The 18,629-nt window shown below is 46.8% G+C and overlaps 1 protein-coding gene across 2 annotated transcripts in view; it reads left to right on the forward strand.

Annotated features, from left to right (window-relative positions):
- Positions 1 to 18,629, forward strand: part of LRRC58 (leucine rich repeat containing 58) — a 65,377-nt gene that overhangs the window by 1,549 nt on the left and 45,199 nt on the right. The window lies entirely within an intron of this gene.

Here is an 18,629-nt window from a genome sequence, read left to right on the forward strand (position 1 = left end):
TGAGAAGTGTACGAAGGGCACCCGGGGGGGCTCAGGTGATAGTGAGAAGTGTATGAAGGGCACCCGGGGGGCTCAGGTGATAGTGAGAAGTGTACGAAGGGCACCCGGGGGGGCTCAGGTGATAGTGAGAAGTGTATGAAGGGCACCCACGATGGATTCAGGTGATGGTGACAAGTGTATGAAGGGCCCCCAGGATGGATTCAGGTGGTAGTGAAGAGTGTCAGAAGGGCATCTCAACTTGGAGACAGGCCCTGATTTGAGCAGTTACGTGGGGGACAGGTGATCGTGAGTAGTATCTGTAGAGCACCTTTGTGGACATAGGTGGTAGGGAGGAGTGTGTGAAGGGCATCCCAGGGGAGCAAGTGGTAGGGAGGAGTGTGTGAACGGCACACAGTGAGACACAGATGCATCTGAAGAGCATCTCGACGTGAAGAGAGAGACCCTGAGCAGATACGGGCTGGGCACAAGTGGTAGTAAAGAGTGTCTGAAGAGCATCCTGGACGGAAGAAAGGCTTTGAGTGGGTACAGGAGGCCCAGGTGGCTGTAAGCAATATCTGGAGTGCACCCTCGGCGGGATAGAGCCTCTGAGCAGGTACAGAGGGCACACGTGGTAGTAAGGAGTGTGAAGGGCTCCCCAGGGGGCACAGTTGCTACTAAGGGATGAATAAAATATTTGCCCAGGCTGAAACTTTGCTACCAGTTTAGGGGTCAAGTTCACTACAGTTAGGTTGAGTCAATTATTCACGGTACTAGTCCATTGTAAGCTATGGGCCATACAAATAACTGAAACACCCTTTGCACTGATAACTAATTAGAACTACCTTTCCCTCTGAATCTTTCCCAGTAGTTATCCAGCTTGTTAGCCCTGGTATTATACTAAACTTCACTCTGATTCTCTCTTGTCTATACGGGGGACTAAAGTCGCAGTCCTCTGTGACACACAGGACCCCAGAAATAGCATCCAGCTTGAAAACTCCTCCATGGATTTTTCGCTGTTTACATTACTCGAACATCTTTTCTAAGTACAGGCTGGGACCAGCACAGCCAACATTTTAAGATGCCGGATCCTATTCACAAGGCATCTTAAGAAGAACCCCCTGCAGGTGGGGTGTGCAACCATGTTTACATCGCTCTCCCCTGCTGCTGGTTCATTAAATGTGTGTAGCTCCAAAACTTCATTGGGCTTGTATCCGAAAATAAAATTACGTTTGTCTCAAGACTCCCTATTTCCAATACCAATTTTATGGTATCCAAGCGGATTACCTGGTGTGCTTATCACATACCCGAAGGTATCATAAAGAGGCCCATCATAAACCCTAGGCTGTAGGGATTCAGTAGAACCTGGTCAAGCCCTGTGATCTTTTATTAGGTCGAATCCTACCAGGTAGCGCAACAGTCTGGTTTGCTAAAGACATCTTGGGGCATTCAGAAAGCTTACATTGGAACGCGTTCCACCCGTTTCTTACCATTGGCTTTGTGGTTTGTAACTCATATTTTCTGACTTTCTATTTGCTGGCTTTATTTGCTTAAGGCTGTCCAGCTGTAGTTCGTTCTCCAGTTGGCCAAACCCTGTTTCCTGTATTCTTCCATGACCTTGCTTTCTGTAAACAGGCCCTTACATCTTGTTCTTATCTTGTCACCTTTGCTGTGCATTTAAAGACAGAGGTCAACTGCCAAGCTCTGTTCAGACGGAGCTTGGTGTCTTTTTTTGTTTTTCTGACTTCAAAGTGGAAGAATTTATGTGGCAGTCCTGCTGAGTATCCATTTAAGAGGAAAGGGTGTAAAATGTTTATTTTTTTTACCACACCAAAAAACTGTGCTGATGTTTCAGAATATATCAGAATTAGTACAAGTAAAGCTCTCTTTTTGTGTAATTCTCAAGTATGATCGAAACAAATATTTGAATAGGATCAAAACCCATCAGTACACTGTGATGACATTTGCACACATTATCATTTGTATGCAGTAAAACCTTTTTTTCAGTGCAAATGTAATGGTCATTTCAATTGAAAATGTATTGTCTGTTATGGCAGTGCATTACAGCACCATGCATACTCCACTCCACACCATATGACTCCAGGCCACTCGCTCCACGACACACACAACTCCACTCTACACCCCCCCAATCCACCCTACACCATTGTATCCCACCCTACTACAATCTACCCCACTCAAATCTACCCCACCCCAACTTACCCACTCAAATCTACCACCCCGCCCACCCCAATCTAATGCACTCTACTCCAAACTACCTCATTCCTATCCACTCACTCTACCCCACTCTGAAGAGGTGTAGCGCAGCGGCCAGGGTGCCTGACTCCGGACCACATGGTTCACGGATCGAACTCCGGTGGCAGGTTAGCCCAGCACCATGTGGCTTTGGGCAATAGCTTGCTTAATCTTCCTGACGGCCCCCAGCGCCGGGACACCTCCATGGAGGTAGCTGTGCGCTTTACAAATACTGGCATTTATTTACCCTTCTCCAATCGACTGCACCCACCCTCCACTCTTCCCCCATCTCCACTGTTTCCAATCTACACCATCCCACTCTACCCCAATATATTCCACTCCACTCTTCAATCTACTTCATTCCAATGTACTACAATCCACCTCCAAACTACCCTACTATAATCCACCAAATCTACCTCACTCTGATCTATCCGACTCCACTCTGCCCAAATCTACCCAACCCCAATATTTCCCACTCCACACTCTAATCTACCCAATCTACTCTACCCCAATCCACTCTACCCCATCCTACTCTACCCCATCCTACTCCACCCCACCCCACCAATGTTTTGCCATGCTAAACAGCAGCCACACTGGTGTACATAATGGCTAGAACACATCAAAGCTAAATCCAGTAGCTCTAGCATAGGGTACAGCTATTGGCTTTGCCAATGCTTGTTTGTTATACCACCATGTGTATTGGGCAACGCTCGTGTGTACAGTGAGCTTGCATGCTTATTTTGGACTCCTTCTTGGAAGATATCGTAGCACTCTGGGATTTCAGCCAAATAGCTCGTGTTCCTGTATTCCTGGAAATGACTGATGTGTTTACCAGGCGTTGCTCTCATTTACGTGAACGTTTGAATTAGTGACCAAGTCTGTTGCTGATAGGCAGGTTTGTCAAAAGAACTTTGTAAGTGTAGTGTAAGTACGAGGCTCACATATTTCTGCCAAATATTTGGGGAATGTGATCGCGTAAGCAATGCTTTTTTTTAATGTTTTGTGCCACTTCCAGAATGTTTGCGCACTCTACAATCCAAGGACTTCGGCGGCAGTATAGTGCCATTAGTTCACACATGTGTAAGTGGACTTGTGAAGCGCAGACCTAGTCGCAGAGGGGTGCTGACCATGGGCAGGGCCCTGGGAGTGAGCGCCTTTATAATGAATGTGGGCACTGGGTGTTTGTGGAGTGAGTGATAAAGTGCAGTGACTTAGTAGGATGGAGGTAGTTTGATGGTATCTGCAATATTGTTCCGGATCCTGGGAGCATTGACAGAAATCTGTCTTCTTCTTTCATCCTGTTATATGCTGTTTCGTTGTTTCCAGCCTAGCAGTGCAATTGCGTTGTTTGCTGGGGTGGTTACCCTCTCGGTCAGCTATGTAGAGGTGCTATTTCTGATGGCCCTTTAGGTGATTCGGCTGGTCCTTGAGAGGATGTGTCCCGGAAGCGGATTCATCGTAGTTTCATGACTGTTGTGCTTTTAACATAGATACGCATTGGGCTAGAAATCAGCAGTATGTGTAATTCTGCCGTAAGAAAGACATACATTTATACAGTAATCTGCACAACTACAATGCAATTAGCGCAGGTGAGATCGGCCTGCTTTTTCTCGTGAGCATATCTACTACATTGCCGTTTCAAGGAGAACCCTGTAGTTTGAAAGCAATGGCTAGGTGTGAAATGTCGTGCTTGCCTTTTGAAAGGATGTCTCTGCAAAGTAAGTGCATTTAGATCACATGTGCATCACAGAGCTAGTCATGGTCATATCACCGAGCTGGACATGGTCTGCACGCTACATAGACACTTTTCTAAGAGTCTGCCTTAAGTAGAAGAGTAAAAGTCAATTGGATCAGGTAACATTTATTTTATTTGAAAGGGGGCGGAGCATCTTAACATTTCAGTACTTTGACTTACATGGCAGGCCATGTTTCTGCCACAATTTAGCCATTATATCAAGAGAAACGTCTTCGCATAGCAGAGGCTTTCTACCAAGAGTTAAACACCTACTTTTTTGTGTGTTTGTGTGGGGGGCTGTTGCTTTCAGAATGGCGTGCGTCTTACATTGCATTATATGTTACTCCATTGAAGAGGTAAATCTGAAGTCTCGATCGGCCTCTGAGTCCGCCTTCATATTTGATGACATAATATCGTTAAAATAAATGCTTTTTGTGGACACGATACAGATTGAATTTTCTGAAAGTGTGCCCCTGACTAGACCCACAGGGTATGAATGAGAGGTTTTGTGACATTAGGCAGGATTAGGTGTGAGAGAATGTGCATAATCGGCGCTTTGCATCAAGTGAGAGATTAAGAGTGACTGTATTTGGCCTGCGACTGTGACTTAGCGCTTGACTGAGAATTCTGCGCATTTGAGTATGATATGTTGACTACATCTAAAGGCCACATTTCAGCCGGAATATTACCCAGCGACAGTGCATCTGCATTCTCTGAATTCTCAAGCTTAGTGATGATCCGTTAGGTTGGCCTCCACTTGCCTGGAGATCACTGTTGAATGTGGGTGATCCCCACCCAGCCTGATCTCTAAATGCCTGCCACCACCTGAATTTCCGACTACAACTAAGAAATGGAGCTGCATGTTATGTTATGTTATGTTATATTAATTTATTATGCGCAACAGCAACTCCAGCCAAGGAGCGTCCCGGCGCAGAGACAAGGAGAAACATAACAAACAGGAAAAAATAGCATAGCAGGAGGTTTCCCCTTACATCCTCCCCCCACCATCCGCACTAGCAGAGTACAAAAGACTTGGGGGCAGATTTGCAAGCCCCTTGCACCTTCTTACGCGGCCATTGTGTCACTTTTTTTGAAGTGTTCAAAGTACACCCGGCTGCTAAAAAGCCCCCTTTCTCATTCAAACTATGCAACTGTTTATTTTATTTTTTATTTGTTTTTTTATTAAAATTTTGATTGCAAGAACATGAATGATCTTTTGAGGATGTCATGTTTTATCATTTTTTTATTTCTAATGCTCTTGCTTGCAATAGAAATTAGAAACAAAATGAAACATTACATCAGCTCGCCGAGATCAGACCTGCTGACTTTGTCTCAGTTGCTATTTCCAGTGGCCTGGCATCATGCTTAGCTGTGTAGGAACGTCGTTATCTCGGAGTCTCTTGGACTCTGGGTGCACATTTCTCCACTCCATCCTCCCTTATCCTGACATAACCGTCTGGGACAGGCTTCAGATTGTTTCTGGGCCCAGAGCTAATGTGCTCTCAAGTCTGGTCACAGTCACACTCTCATCTTGTCAAATCTCAGCGTCTTCATCCCAGGAGCTTCTCATGTGTTCTCGGCAGCCAGAACTCCTTAATCTTTTTTTACTCCCAGGATTCAAAGGTCCATTCTAAGTATGCATGCAAAGTTTTTATCCATCACACCATTCCGAGTGTCTAATATAACTGTTCTTTCTCTTGCTGTGTTTAAAGTGTGGCCAGCAGTTAAGCTGCTCTTTTTTATGGAAGAATGCTGCTGCTTTGCTTCGTAGGCTTCTAAAGCCAGCATTCAGGACTCTTGTCTTTGAGATATCTCCATGTAAACTTGAGGTGGACCCGTCTCTATGCTCTATCCCTATACCCGCAGGGGATGTGAAGACATGTCACTCTTTCTATACTGAAAGAACAGATTAAAAAAAGTTGACCGAACGTTTTTTAAAGCAAAGATTAAACCTGAATGAAAAAGACAACATTGATAGATTTGCATGGCTGGTGTCCCAGTCCTCTCCCACTGCTGGGAATCGGCTGGGGAGAGTTGTCTGTGTGGAGAAGGGAGAGCTGTCCAGAGCTGTGCCAATGGATATTGTGTCCCCTGGCACCGTCCATGCGTGTCTGATCCTGGCATGCCCTTGAAATGATGGCAGCTCAAGGGGGTTCTTTTGTTTACACTCTCGCTGTAGCCTGCCCAATCTGAAGACCTGCCAAGTGAGAAGCATTGTCTGCAGTGGTCCACGCCGCGCTTTGAATTGGTTGCATGTGTGGTTCCTTCAGCGCTTCAGTTAATATTGAGGACTTTATTTATCTCAGTGGTGGGGGCGAACCGCCCCACTGATCGTTTGGAAACATTACACTATTCTGGTCTGTGATTGGCGACCTGGCGGGAGAGTACCTGCGACTCTGAATCACAAGTGGATCACTCCAGGACAAATTGCATAATGCAACATTTCTTGTCTTTTTTTTCATTCAGTTGCCAAAGCAATAAACGCTGGGAGTGCTGAAGGACTTCTGCACTGCTTAGGTCTCCATTGCAGTGTCATATCCCGGGTAACCGCTTTGTCTTTCCTTAGCTAGTACAATGGTCTTTGATGGCCTGGGTGAAGTGACCTAGTGCCCATTCTCCTGCTAGCCTTGTCGGCCCATGCAGCCCTTCCACTAGACCCCAGCAAGCAGTTACAGCCTATTGAGATTTAGTTTGCTCTGCTGTTGCTTGCAGCGCCTCGTGGTCTTTGCTGCCTCTTACCAGTAAAATTCATATCTACTTATAAGAACTCTTCAATCGTATTACAGCCAACATTTGTCTGTCACCCTGCCCATGTTTGGTGGAAGAGATCCTGCTGGACTTGCGCACTGCCTGCCATTTTTATTAATTTCTAAGATTCATATACCGTTGCTTAATTTTACCATGTTGGCTGCTCATTGGCAGTTGTTTATTAGCTGGAGGCAGAATGAAATGGCATCAGAAAAGCAATGTTGTGGTTACCTTATTGATATTAAAAGCAATTCCACATCAAGTAGAGCACTTTTCTTGGCACGCAGTAAGAGTGATCAAAAGGTATGTGTCGAAGGTTCGAATTGGCATCCTCTGTTGAAAGCCTGCGACGTTCCAGTCCTTGTCGTTTCCTGATGCAGGTCGTCTTTTAGGTGCCATCCAGTGGAATCCTCTCCTTGAAGATGCAGGCACATCAACATTCATCCACATCCCTTCATGCCCTGGAAGCAGCAGCCCTGTCTCGCTGTGTTATGTCATGAAGTAGCACAGATATTAAAATGATCAGACACCCGCATGGCATGAAGAAGCTGGATCCGTGAGGATTGAGGGTTATGATTTAAACTGTGGTAGCTGTATTAAAAAAGAGCTTCCTTTGGTTGGAAGCGCGTACTCCTACTCAGTTTAACATTATATGCACCTTCTTAAAAATGATGCTAAATTTTCTCTTCATGCAAGGTGAAAAGCTGATTTAAGTGACACCCAGCGGGCACCAGATTTTAAGTCTTTCATGCCGTGTTGGATTACAATGTTTGTGCGACTGCGTTACTCTTATCCAAAGCAACCCAAGTTTGAGGTTATTAATCTGCAGAAATCCATGAAAAGGGAGGTGTTGGAGCTCCATGGAAAGGAGTCGCCAAGAAAACTGCACTAGCAGTTCATAGCCACTTCAGTCGATAGGCAGTGGGGGGGGGGGGGGTCTGGAACTAGTTGAGGAGCGCTGCCACACTGTGTTATATGTATTCTCTCCTTCCCCATTCATGAGCAGTGGGCTTTACCCTGCCCCACTGTTTATGATGTCCCTTTTATCTGCTAGCCACTCTGGTGCTCATGATGCATCCTAGAGCGAAGACACTCTAGCACAGCTTCCACACTGGTGAGTCTCCTGATGCATCGTAGAGCGAAGACCCTCTAGCACAGCTTCCACTCTGGTGCTCTTGATGCGTCGTAGAGCGAAGAGACACTAGCGTAGATTCCGCTCTGGTACTCCTGATGCATCATAGAGCGAAGACACTCTAGCACAGCTTCCAATCTGGTGTTCCTGATGCATCATAGAGCGAAGACACTCTAGCACAACTTCCACTCTGGTGTTCCTGATGCATCGTAGAGCGAAGACCCTCTAGCACAGCTTCCACTCTGGTGCTCATGATGCATCCTAGAGCGAAGACACTCTAGCACAGCTTCCACACTGGTGAGTCTCCTGATGCATCGTAGAGCGAAGACCCTCTAGCACAGCTTCCACTCTGGTGCTCTTGATGCGTCGTAGAGCGAAGAGACACTAGCGTAGATTCCGCTCTGGTACTCCTGATGCATCATAGAGCGAAGACACTCTAGCACAGCTTCCAATCTGGTGTTCCTGATGCATCATAGAGCGAAGACACTCTAGCACAACTTCCACTCTGGTGTTCCTGATGCATCGTAGAGCGAAGACACTCTACCACAGCTTCTACTCTGGTGCGCCTCCTGATCCATCATAGATTGAAGACACTCTGGCACCGCTTCCACTCTGGTGCTCTTGATGCATCATAGGTTGAAGACACTCTAGCACAGCTTCTACGCTGGTGCGTCTCCTGATGCATCGTAGAGCGAAGACCCTCTAGCACAGATTCCACTCTGGTGCTCTTGATGCATCATAGAGCGAAGAGACACTAGCGTAGATTCCACTCTGGTACTCCTGATGCAACGTAGAGCGAAGACACTCTAGCACAGCTTCTACTCTGGTGCGTCTCCTGATGCATCGTAGAGCGAAGACCCTCTAGCACAGATTCCACTCTGGTGCTCTTGATGCATCATAGAGCGAAGAGACACTAGCGTAGATTCCACTCTGGTACTCCTGATGCAACGTAGAGCGAAGACACTCTAGCACAGCTTCTACTCTGGTGCGCCTCCTGATCCATCATAGATTGAAGACACTCTGGCACAGCTTCCACTCTGGTGCTCTTGATGCATCATAGGTTGAAGACACTCTAGCACAGCTTCCAATCTGGTGTTCCTGATGCATCATAGAGCGATGACACTCTAGCACAGATTCCACTCTGGTGCTCTTGATGCATTCTAGGTTGAAGACACTCTAGCACAGATTCCACTCTTGTGCTCTTGATGCATCGTAGAGAGAAGATACTCTAGCACAGATTCCACTCTGGTGCTCTTGATGCATCATAGGTTGAAGACACTAGCACAGCTTCCACTCTGATGCTCTTGATGCATCATAGGTTGAAGACACTCTAGCACAGCTTCAACTCTGGTGCGTCTCCTGATGCATCGTAGATTGAAGACCCTCTAGCACAGATTCCACTCTGGTGCTCTTGATGCATCATAGGTTGAAGACCCTCTAGCACAGATTCCACTCTGGTGCTCTTGATGCATCATAGGTTTAAGACCCTCTAGCACAGATTCTACTCTGATGCTCTTGATGTATCATAGGTTGAAGACCCTCTAGCACAGATTCCACTCTGGTGCGTCTCCTGATGCATCATAGGTTGAAGACCCTCTAGCACAGCTTCCACTCTGGTGCTCTTGATGCATCATAGGTTGAAGACCCTCTAGCACAGATTCCACTCTGGTGCTCTTGATGCATCATAGGTTGAAGACACTCTAGCACAGATTCCACTCTGATGCTCTTGATGCATCATAGGTTGAAGACACTCTAGCACAGCTTCAACTCTGGTGCGTCTCCTGATGCATCGTAGATTGAAGACCCTCTAGCACAGCTGCCACTCTGATGCTCTTGATGCATCATAGGTTGAAGACACTCTAGCACAGCTTCCACTCTGATGCTCTTTATGCATCATAGGTTGAAGACACTCTTGCACAGCTTCAACTCTGGTGCGTCTCCTGATGCATCGTAGATTGAAGACCCTCTAGCACAGATTCCACTCTGGTGCTCTTGATGCATCATAGGTTGAAGACCCTCTAGCACAGATTCCACTCTGATGCTCTTGATGCATCATAGGTTGAAGACACTCTAGCACAGCTTCAACTCTGGTGCGTCTCCTGATGCATCGTAGATTGAAGACCCTCTAGCACAGCTTAAACTCTGGTGCGTCTCCTGATGCATCGTAGATTGAAGACACTAGCACAGCTTCCACTCTGATGCTCTTTATGCATCATAGGTTGAAGACACTCTAGCACAGCTTCAACTCTGGTGCGTCTCCTGATGCATCGTAGATTGAAGACCCTCTAGCACAGCTTCAACTCTGGTGCGTCTCCTGATGCATCGTAGATTGAAGACACTAGCACATCTTCCACTCTGGTGCTCTTGATGCATCATAGGTTGAAGACACTCTAGCACAGCTTCAACTCTGGTGCGTCTCCTGATGCATCGTAGATTGAAGACCCTCTAGCACGGCTTCAACTCTGGTGCGTCTCCTGATGCATCGTAGATTGAAGACACTAGCACAGCTTCCACTCTGGTGCTCTTGATGCATCATAGGTTGAAGACACTCTAGCACAGCTTCAACTCTGGTGCGTCTCCTGATGCATCGTAGATTGAAGACACTCTAGCACAGCTTCCACTCTGATGCGTCTCCTGATGCATCGTAGATTGAAGACCCTCTAGCACAGCTTCAACTCTGGTGCTCTTGATGCATCATAGGTTGAAGGCACTCTAGCACAGCTTCAACTCTGGTGCGTCTCCTGATGTATCGTAGATTGAAGACCCTCTAGCACAGCTTCAACTCTGGTGCGTCTCCTGATACATCGTAGATTGAAGACCCTCTAGCACAGATTCCACTCTGGTGCTCTTGATGCATCATAGGTTGAAGACACTCTAGCACAGCTTCCACTCTGATGCTCTTTATGCATCATAGGTTGAAGACACTCTAGCACAGAATCCACTCTGGTGCTCTTGATGCATCATAGGTTGAAGACACTCTAGCACAGCTTCAACTCTGGTGCGTCTCCTGATGCATCGTAGATTGAAGACCCTCTAGCACAGATTCCACTCTGGTGCTCTTGATGCATCATAGGTTGAAGACCCTCTAGCACAGCTTCTACTCTGGTGCGCCTCCTGATCCATCATAGATTGAAGACACTCTGGCACAGCTTCCACTCTGGTGCTCTTGATGCATCATAGGTTGAAGACACTCTAGCACAGCTTCCAATCTGGTGTTCCTGATGCATCATAGAGCGATGACACTCTAGCACAGATTCCACTCTGGTGCTCTTGATGCATTCTAGGTTGAAGACACTCTAGCACAGATTCCACTCTTGTGCTCTTGATGCATCGTAGAGAGAAGATACTCTAGCACAGATTCCACTCTGGTGCTCTTGATGCATCATAGGTTGAAGACACTAGCACAGCTTCCACTCTGATGCTCTTGATGCATCATAGGTTGAAGACACTCTAGCACAGCTTCAACTCTGGTGCGTCTCCTGATGCATCGTAGATTGAAGACCCTCTAGCACAGATTCCACTCTGGTGCTCTTGATGCATCATAGGTTGAAGACCCTCTAGCACAGATTCCACTCTGGTGCTCTTGATGCATCATAGGTTTAAGACCCTCTAGCACAGATTCTACTCTGATGCTCTTGATGCATCATAGGTTGAAGACCCTCTAGCACAGATTCCACTCTGGTGCGTCTCCTGATGCATCATAGGTTGAAGACCCTCTAGCACAGCTTCCACTCTGGTGCTCTTGATGCATCATAGGTTGAAGACCCTCTAGCACAGATTCCACTCTGGTGCTCTTGATGCATCATAGGTTGAAGACCCTCTAGCACAGATTCCACTCTGATGCTCTTGATGCATCATAGGTTGAAGACACTCTAGCACAGCTTCAACTCTGGTGCGTCTCCTGATGCATCGTAGATTGAAGACCCTCTAGCACAGCTGCCACTCTGATGCTCTTGATGCATCATAGGTTGAAGACACTCTAGCACAGCTTCCACTCTGATGCTCTTTATGCATCATAGGTTGAAGACACTCTTGCACAGCTTCAACTCTGGTGCGTCTCCTGATGCAGCGTAGATTGAAGACCCTCTAGCACAGATTCCACTCTGGTGCTCTTGATGCATCATAGGTTGAAGACCCTCTAGCACAGATTCCACTCTGATGCTCTTGATGCATCATAGGTTGAAGACACTCTAGCACAGATTCCACTCTGATGCTCTTTATGCATCATAGGTTGAAGACACTCTAGCACAGCTTCAACTCTGGTGCGTCTCCTGATGCATCGTAGATTGAAGACCCTCTAGCACAGATTCCACTCTGGTGCTCTTGATGCATCATAGGTTGAAGACACTCTAGCACAGCTTCAACTCTGGTGCGTCTCCTGATGCATCGTAGATTGAAGACCCTCTAGCACAGCTTCAACTCTGGTGCGTCTCCTGATGCATCGTAGATTGAAGACACTAGCACATCTTCCACTCTGGTGCTCTTGATGCATCATAGGTTGAAGACACTCTAGCACAGCTTCAACTCTGGTGCGTCTCCTGATGCATCGTAGATTGAAGACCCTCTAGCACGGCTTCAACTCTGGTGCGTCTCCTGATGCATCGTAGATTGAAGACACTAGCACAGCTTCCACTCTGGTGCTCTTGATGCATCATAGGTTGAAGACACTCTAGCACAGCTTCAACTCTGGTGCGTCTCCTGATGCATCGTAGATTGAAGACCCTCTAGCACAGCTTCAACTCTGGTGCGTCTCCTGATGCATCGTAGATTGAAGACACTAGCACAGCTTCCACTCTGGTGCTCTTGATGCATCATAGGTTGAAGACACTCTAGCACAGCTTCAACTCTGGTGCGTCTCCTGATGCATCGTAGATTGAAGACACTCTAGCACAGCTTCCACTCTGATGCGTCTCCTGATGCATCGTAGATTGAAGACCCTCTAGCACAGCTTCAACTCTGGTGCTCTTGATGCATCATAGGTTGAAGGCACTCTAGCACAGCTTCAACTCTGGTGCGTCTCCTGATGCATCGTAGATTGAAGACACTCTAGCACAGCTTCAACTCTGGTGCGTCTCCTGATGCATCGTAGATTGAAGACCCTCTAGCACAGCTTCAACTCTGGTGCGTCTCCTGATACATCGTAGATTGAAGACCCTCTAGCACAGATTCCACTCTGGTGCTCTTGATGCATCATAGGTTGAAGACACTCTAGCACAGCTTCCACTCTGATGCTCTTTATGCATCATAGGTTGAAGACACTCTAGCACAGAATCCACTCTGGTGCTCTTGATGCATCATAGGTTGAAGACTCATCTCTGGTGCTCCTGGTGCATTGTAGAGCGAAGACACTCAAGCTTCGTGGGGACTACCTCCATAAAGGCTTCTCAGGATACCTGGGGTTAGCTCTTCTCACCCTGCACCCCAGCCAGTAGACCACAGACGAGACTCGTCAAACCAGCCTCGATATTCCATGGTGAGATAACTGCCGCTCTAGCTCTAGAATAAACCCCTGAGGGAGAGCACACGGATCATTGCAACAGACAAGATACCAGTGCCAGTGCATACACCAGAGTCTCGGATGCAGGTAAACTATGCCCTGATACAGCCTGATTCTGTTCCTGTCAGGTTTCTCTGTCACAAATAATCCAACAGTGTGCCTCGCAGCTTCTGCCTTTTGTTGTCTTTCCCTTTAGTGTACACCCTTGCTAGACCCACCTAAAATTCTGATACACAATATATAATCGCTGCTGCACTTACTAGAAACGAAAAATGTGGACCATGCCCGTCCCATATACTAAGTGATTTTTCTAAAACCAGCTTCCAGTTCAACAATCCAAATAACCAGTCTGTCGTTAGTCGGATCATTACCACTAAATAGAACTCTAAAGCTCACCTAAAAAAATATACATTTATATAAATATTAAATCGCTTGAGGTGCAATATGAAAATAAAGAATAAGACCTTTCATTATTCACTAAATAGGACAGTGGTTTGTGAAAGATGACAAAACACCCCCTGCTCAATTCAAATCTAGTCTAATAATCTATTTTGCTAACTATCTAGTACATAATTGTGCTAGCGTTTGCTGAAAACTGGCACAAATCAAGAGGACGTGTATGACTCTTGTTCTGCACATATTTAACCTTGGTATCAGTAACATTACGCATCTATAATTCTATATTTAATCGTTTATTTTGTCACAGAGACAAGCATTTTCATTGTAGCATTGCTTTAGCAAAGGAGGCTATTTTGGTGAGAGCGTTAAATACGGGTGAAATCGGCCGATATTCTGATCCTAGGAAAGGTCTAAGGTTTGGATAACCTTTCATGTACATAGTTCGGTTTAACATAAATAGAATGTGTTGCATCTATATGGCTTGAACATTAGTTCTTTGACAAGGTGAATGACTTTAGGCGTTAGGACCAGTGGTAACTGTCTATTAACTCCGGCTCTTACTAAGGGACAGAGTGGAGGCGCATCGTGTGTGCTACACCTATAAAGGATAAGACGTATTTCTGCTGCGTTCAAATATATCATTAGTATGCATTCTGTTTATGCTGATGGGTTCTTTGCAAAGCCCTGGCATAATGGCATTAATTTGTAGAGTGCTCAGTTTTACTAAGCCTATGTTCACCGAGAGTGTGAGAAGATCTGAGAGAGTAAAGCAGAAGTGGGGCGGCTGGGTTCTGTAAGGTATATGGGAGCTGGACCACTGGATGCTGCTTCGTGACAGTACTACTGCATTCGGAGTAAGCAATCCCACTGCACGGATGGAAGCGATGCAGAGAAATAGCACCTGCAGCTGGGCGGGGTTATGAGAGACAGCGGCACTGAGGTGTTGAATAGTGAAAAGATTGGTCCTAATCCAACCACACATGTTGGGAGGAGGGCCACGGTGCTGTTCCCTGGCAGATGCCACCTGTAGGTTCTCTTGTGGCCCTTGGAATATCCCCAGGATAGCACATCTTCGTGTGCATCCTGAAGGCTTTTTTCACAAGTTCATACTCCAGCCTCCCACGCTGCAGGTCCTTCATCCAGTGATCGCTTGTGTTGTGTATTGTACTGTTCTTATTAAACGTGGGCGGAATTCTGCAAGAGAGGCTTGGCAGTCTGCATGTTTTAACATGGAAGACCGTGACCAGCGGTCCATGTATCCTGCCCTAGAAAGCTCAAAAAACAATGTTTCACATTAATGTGAGCAACCTGGACTATGGCTTTGGGAGTTCTGACAGACCACAAGTGGAACATCCATCTTCAATCGACTAAGCACATTAAATGCAGAGATGTCGTCTCTAGATCCATTGTTTACACTGGAGAGGTCATCATAGATCTAGAATTGGATTACAGAGGAATTGGGATCTGAGGTGTGGAAGAGATACTAGGCAACATCCAATAGCGAAGCAAATGCAAGGCCGAAGTCCTCGAGCGCACTGACCCTAGAATTTACACCAAGAGTGTAAGCCCTTGAGATGAGGACTCTGGGCAACAAGGATTGATTGTCGTCAGTTCTCACGACTCTCCCCATCTTTGGTGTCGGGCCGACATTTGGTAGTCGGGGCATTTTACCTGTTCCTAAAAAAAATCAAGCTCTTTGTCCTGGGGGGGCCAAGAGCTGCACCATCCCGTGTTCCCTAACATTTAACATTTAGCAATTTTGAAATTAGCATGCTTTGTCTACAATGCGTGCGAATTATAGCACAGAGACCGCATTACTGGAAGTCACCACTGCCATCAGAGAGGTCTTAGACTCGGGAGGAAAGGCCATATTGGTTATGCTAGACTTGTCGGCGGCGTTCGACACCGTTCCCCATGACACTCTCCTAATTCGACTCTGGGATTGTGGTCTTAGGGGGACGGTGTGGAAATGGCTTAAATCATTTCTAGCCAACCGTCGACAAACGATCTGGGCGCCACCTCACTCCGCAGCTATGTCAGCTTTGGAAGTGGGGGTCCCGCAGGGGTCTATTCTTAGCCCCCTGCTTTTTAACATCTTTATGGCCCCCCTTGCAGAGGTTGCGGAGTTGTTTGGTGCCCAGATCGTGTCCTACGCTGACGACACCCAGCTCTTGTTCACTCAGAATAAGAACGAGGTGTTCGATGGGACCCGTATCAGAGGCTGCTTAGAAGCAGTCTTTGATTGGTTCAAGAGACACGGCCTGAAATGCAACTCCGACAAATCGGAGCTGCTTTTTTTCGGGTGTGTCTCTGAACCTAACTGGAAAAGTTGGTGGCCTGAGGATCTCTTTCCTCCTGCCAATGCTAGTACCAAGGCTAAAAATCTTGGTATTATTGTTGACAATGAGTTGACGTTTGGACCTCAAATAGCCTGTCTTGCAGGAAAGTGCTTTGGCATTCTGCGAATGCTCAGAAAATTTCTCCCTTTGATTTCCGTGAACCATCGAAGGGTTATTGTCCAGGCATTGGTAGGGTCGCGCCTGGACTATGCTAATGCCCTTTATTTAGGTCTTCCTAAATATCTTGTAAGGAGACTCCAGGTTGTGCAAAATTCAGCTGCGCGGGCTATTTATGGGCTTCCAAGACGAGCTAGCGCTTCAAACCTGCTGAAGGAATTGCATTGGCTTCCTATAGCCAAAAGGGTGCTGTTTAAGAGCTTGACGCTAACCTACAAGGCCCTCCATGATGTAGGCCCTAGGTACATCAGAAAGCGCCTTGCATTGTACCAACCGAGCAGAGCTCTTCGCTCCGCCTCCTTGTCCAAAATGCTCGTTCCATCCATCAAACGAGCTAGACAAGGGGGGCGCTCGTTTCATTACCTGGCCCCACGTGCTTGGAATGAACTCCCGATTGCTCTTAGACAGGCCCCTAGTCTGTTGTCTTTTAGAAAAACATTAAAAACTTGGCTTTTTATTTAGGAATTGTGATGTCTTTTATTCTCAGTTATGTCTTCTTTTCCAATAAAGGCCCTCTTCGCCAAAGCGCCGGGACACTCCATTGCGAGTAGCCGCTGCGCTCTAGAAGAGCCCAATTAACATAACATAACATAACATGCGTTTACTGGCACACTCACTGTTTCTAAGCACTGTAAACCAACAGGTGGGAATATCGGTTTGAATATACACTTTCCTTAACATGTTAACTCTGATTTCATTTATAATTTGTGATTCTAATTTGTATTTTTTTTATGGTTTTTATTGTGCAATACCTTAATGCCAGAGATGGTGTGTTTGAGTATATGTGTGTACGTGGACTGTTTAACTGTTAAGAGATTGCTAATCCTTCTTGTCAGTGTATATATTTTTGTTGCCTGGCATCCTTACCACCTTCAAATCGATTAAACGTATATTAAAGGCGGAATACCTAATTTGAGCTCCCTGGCAGGTATTTGTAGAGTCTAACTTGATGATGTAAGATTTACAGTGGCCTCCACAGAGGTTCCTACCAATTGTTTAACCATTGATGGACGCAGACAAAGGCCTTTAACTCTTGAGTGTGTGACCTACTTGTTGTGACCGGTATGGCGGCCTCTTGCCTGCTCCCAGCTGCGTTGTCGGAGGGGCAGCAGATTTTGGCGCTTGTTTTCGGGGACCGCCGAGTCCAGCAGGATGTTTTGTGCCCTGGGTTAAACATGTTTTGTGGCCCCTGTTTGTAACAGCTTTATATTTGATTTAATTTCAGCTTTTTCATGCCCTCTTTGGGTAGGTCAGTGACAATGCGCTGGTGCACTGGTCCAAATTCTAAATAGGTTTGCACCTAATATTCAGGGTTAGTGACGTATGTTTTCAATATTATAATTCAACAGGAGCTCACTAATATTATTAAAAATGTTTGTGACCCCCTTGTCACCCTCCCTCCCATTTCTCATATGTGAGGTCCTGTTTTGATCTTGAAAAAGCTTTTTAGGTTTTGCCTCGCCAAAAAGATGCGCTCTGCGCATCTTTTTCGGCGCAGGCGAAAACCTGATGAGAACAGTAGTGTGGCTTTGGTTCGGCCCTCGTCATTGATTGGCTGGCTCCGTAAACGGAGCCTTGCCATTGGACGAGGGGCCTGTCCGTCAATGCCGGACCAGACACGGGGGCGTTCCCGACATTCTTTGGCTTTTGCCGACGTCACGGGACGCCGGGAACGCCCCCGAGTCTGTTCCGGCATTGCCGGCACCTCCCTTGCTCCCCCTCCCGCTTGTTTCCTGGTGCCCGCCTTCGTGCTCCGGCCGGCCGTCGTCAGCTCTCTCCTCCCCCTTTCCCGCCCCCTCCCGCTTCTCTCTGATGCCCGCCTTCCGGTGAGACACTGTGATGAATGCCACTGAAAGCCCTGGATGGACTGGGCTGGGTCCGGGTCAGTCTGCTCGGTAGTGGGCTGACTAGTGACTTGAAACATTGAAAGAACATATTTGAACCAGCCTTTGACAATAAATTATGACGTAATGCAGCTAACACAAATGTAACGTGTGAAACTGCAGACTGTTATGTTCAGCCAGAGTGGAGCTTCAGAGTGGAGCTTCAGAGTGCAGAGTGGAGCTTCAGAGTGCAGAGTGGAGCTTCAGAGTGCAGAGTGGAGCTTCAGAGTGCAGAGTGGAGCTTCAGAGTGGAGCTTCAGAGTGGAGCTTCAGAGTGGAGCTTCAGAGTGGAGCTTCAGAGTGGAGCTTCAGAGTGGAGCTTCAGAGTGGAGCTTCAGAGTGGAGCTTCAGAGTGGAGCTTCAGAGTGGAGCTTCAGAGTGGAGCTTCAGAGTGGAGCTTCAGAGTGGAGCTTCAGAGTGGAGCTTCAGAGTGGAGCTTCAGAGTGGAGCTTCAGAGTGGAGCTTCAGAGTGGAGCTTCAGAGTGGAGCT

The sequence above is a fragment of the Lissotriton helveticus genome, chromosome 8 (genome assembly GCF_964261635.1).
Source record: "Lissotriton helveticus chromosome 8, aLisHel1.1, whole genome shotgun sequence".
In the NCBI taxonomy this organism is placed as follows: Eukaryota; Metazoa; Chordata; class Amphibia; order Caudata; family Salamandridae; genus Lissotriton; species Lissotriton helveticus.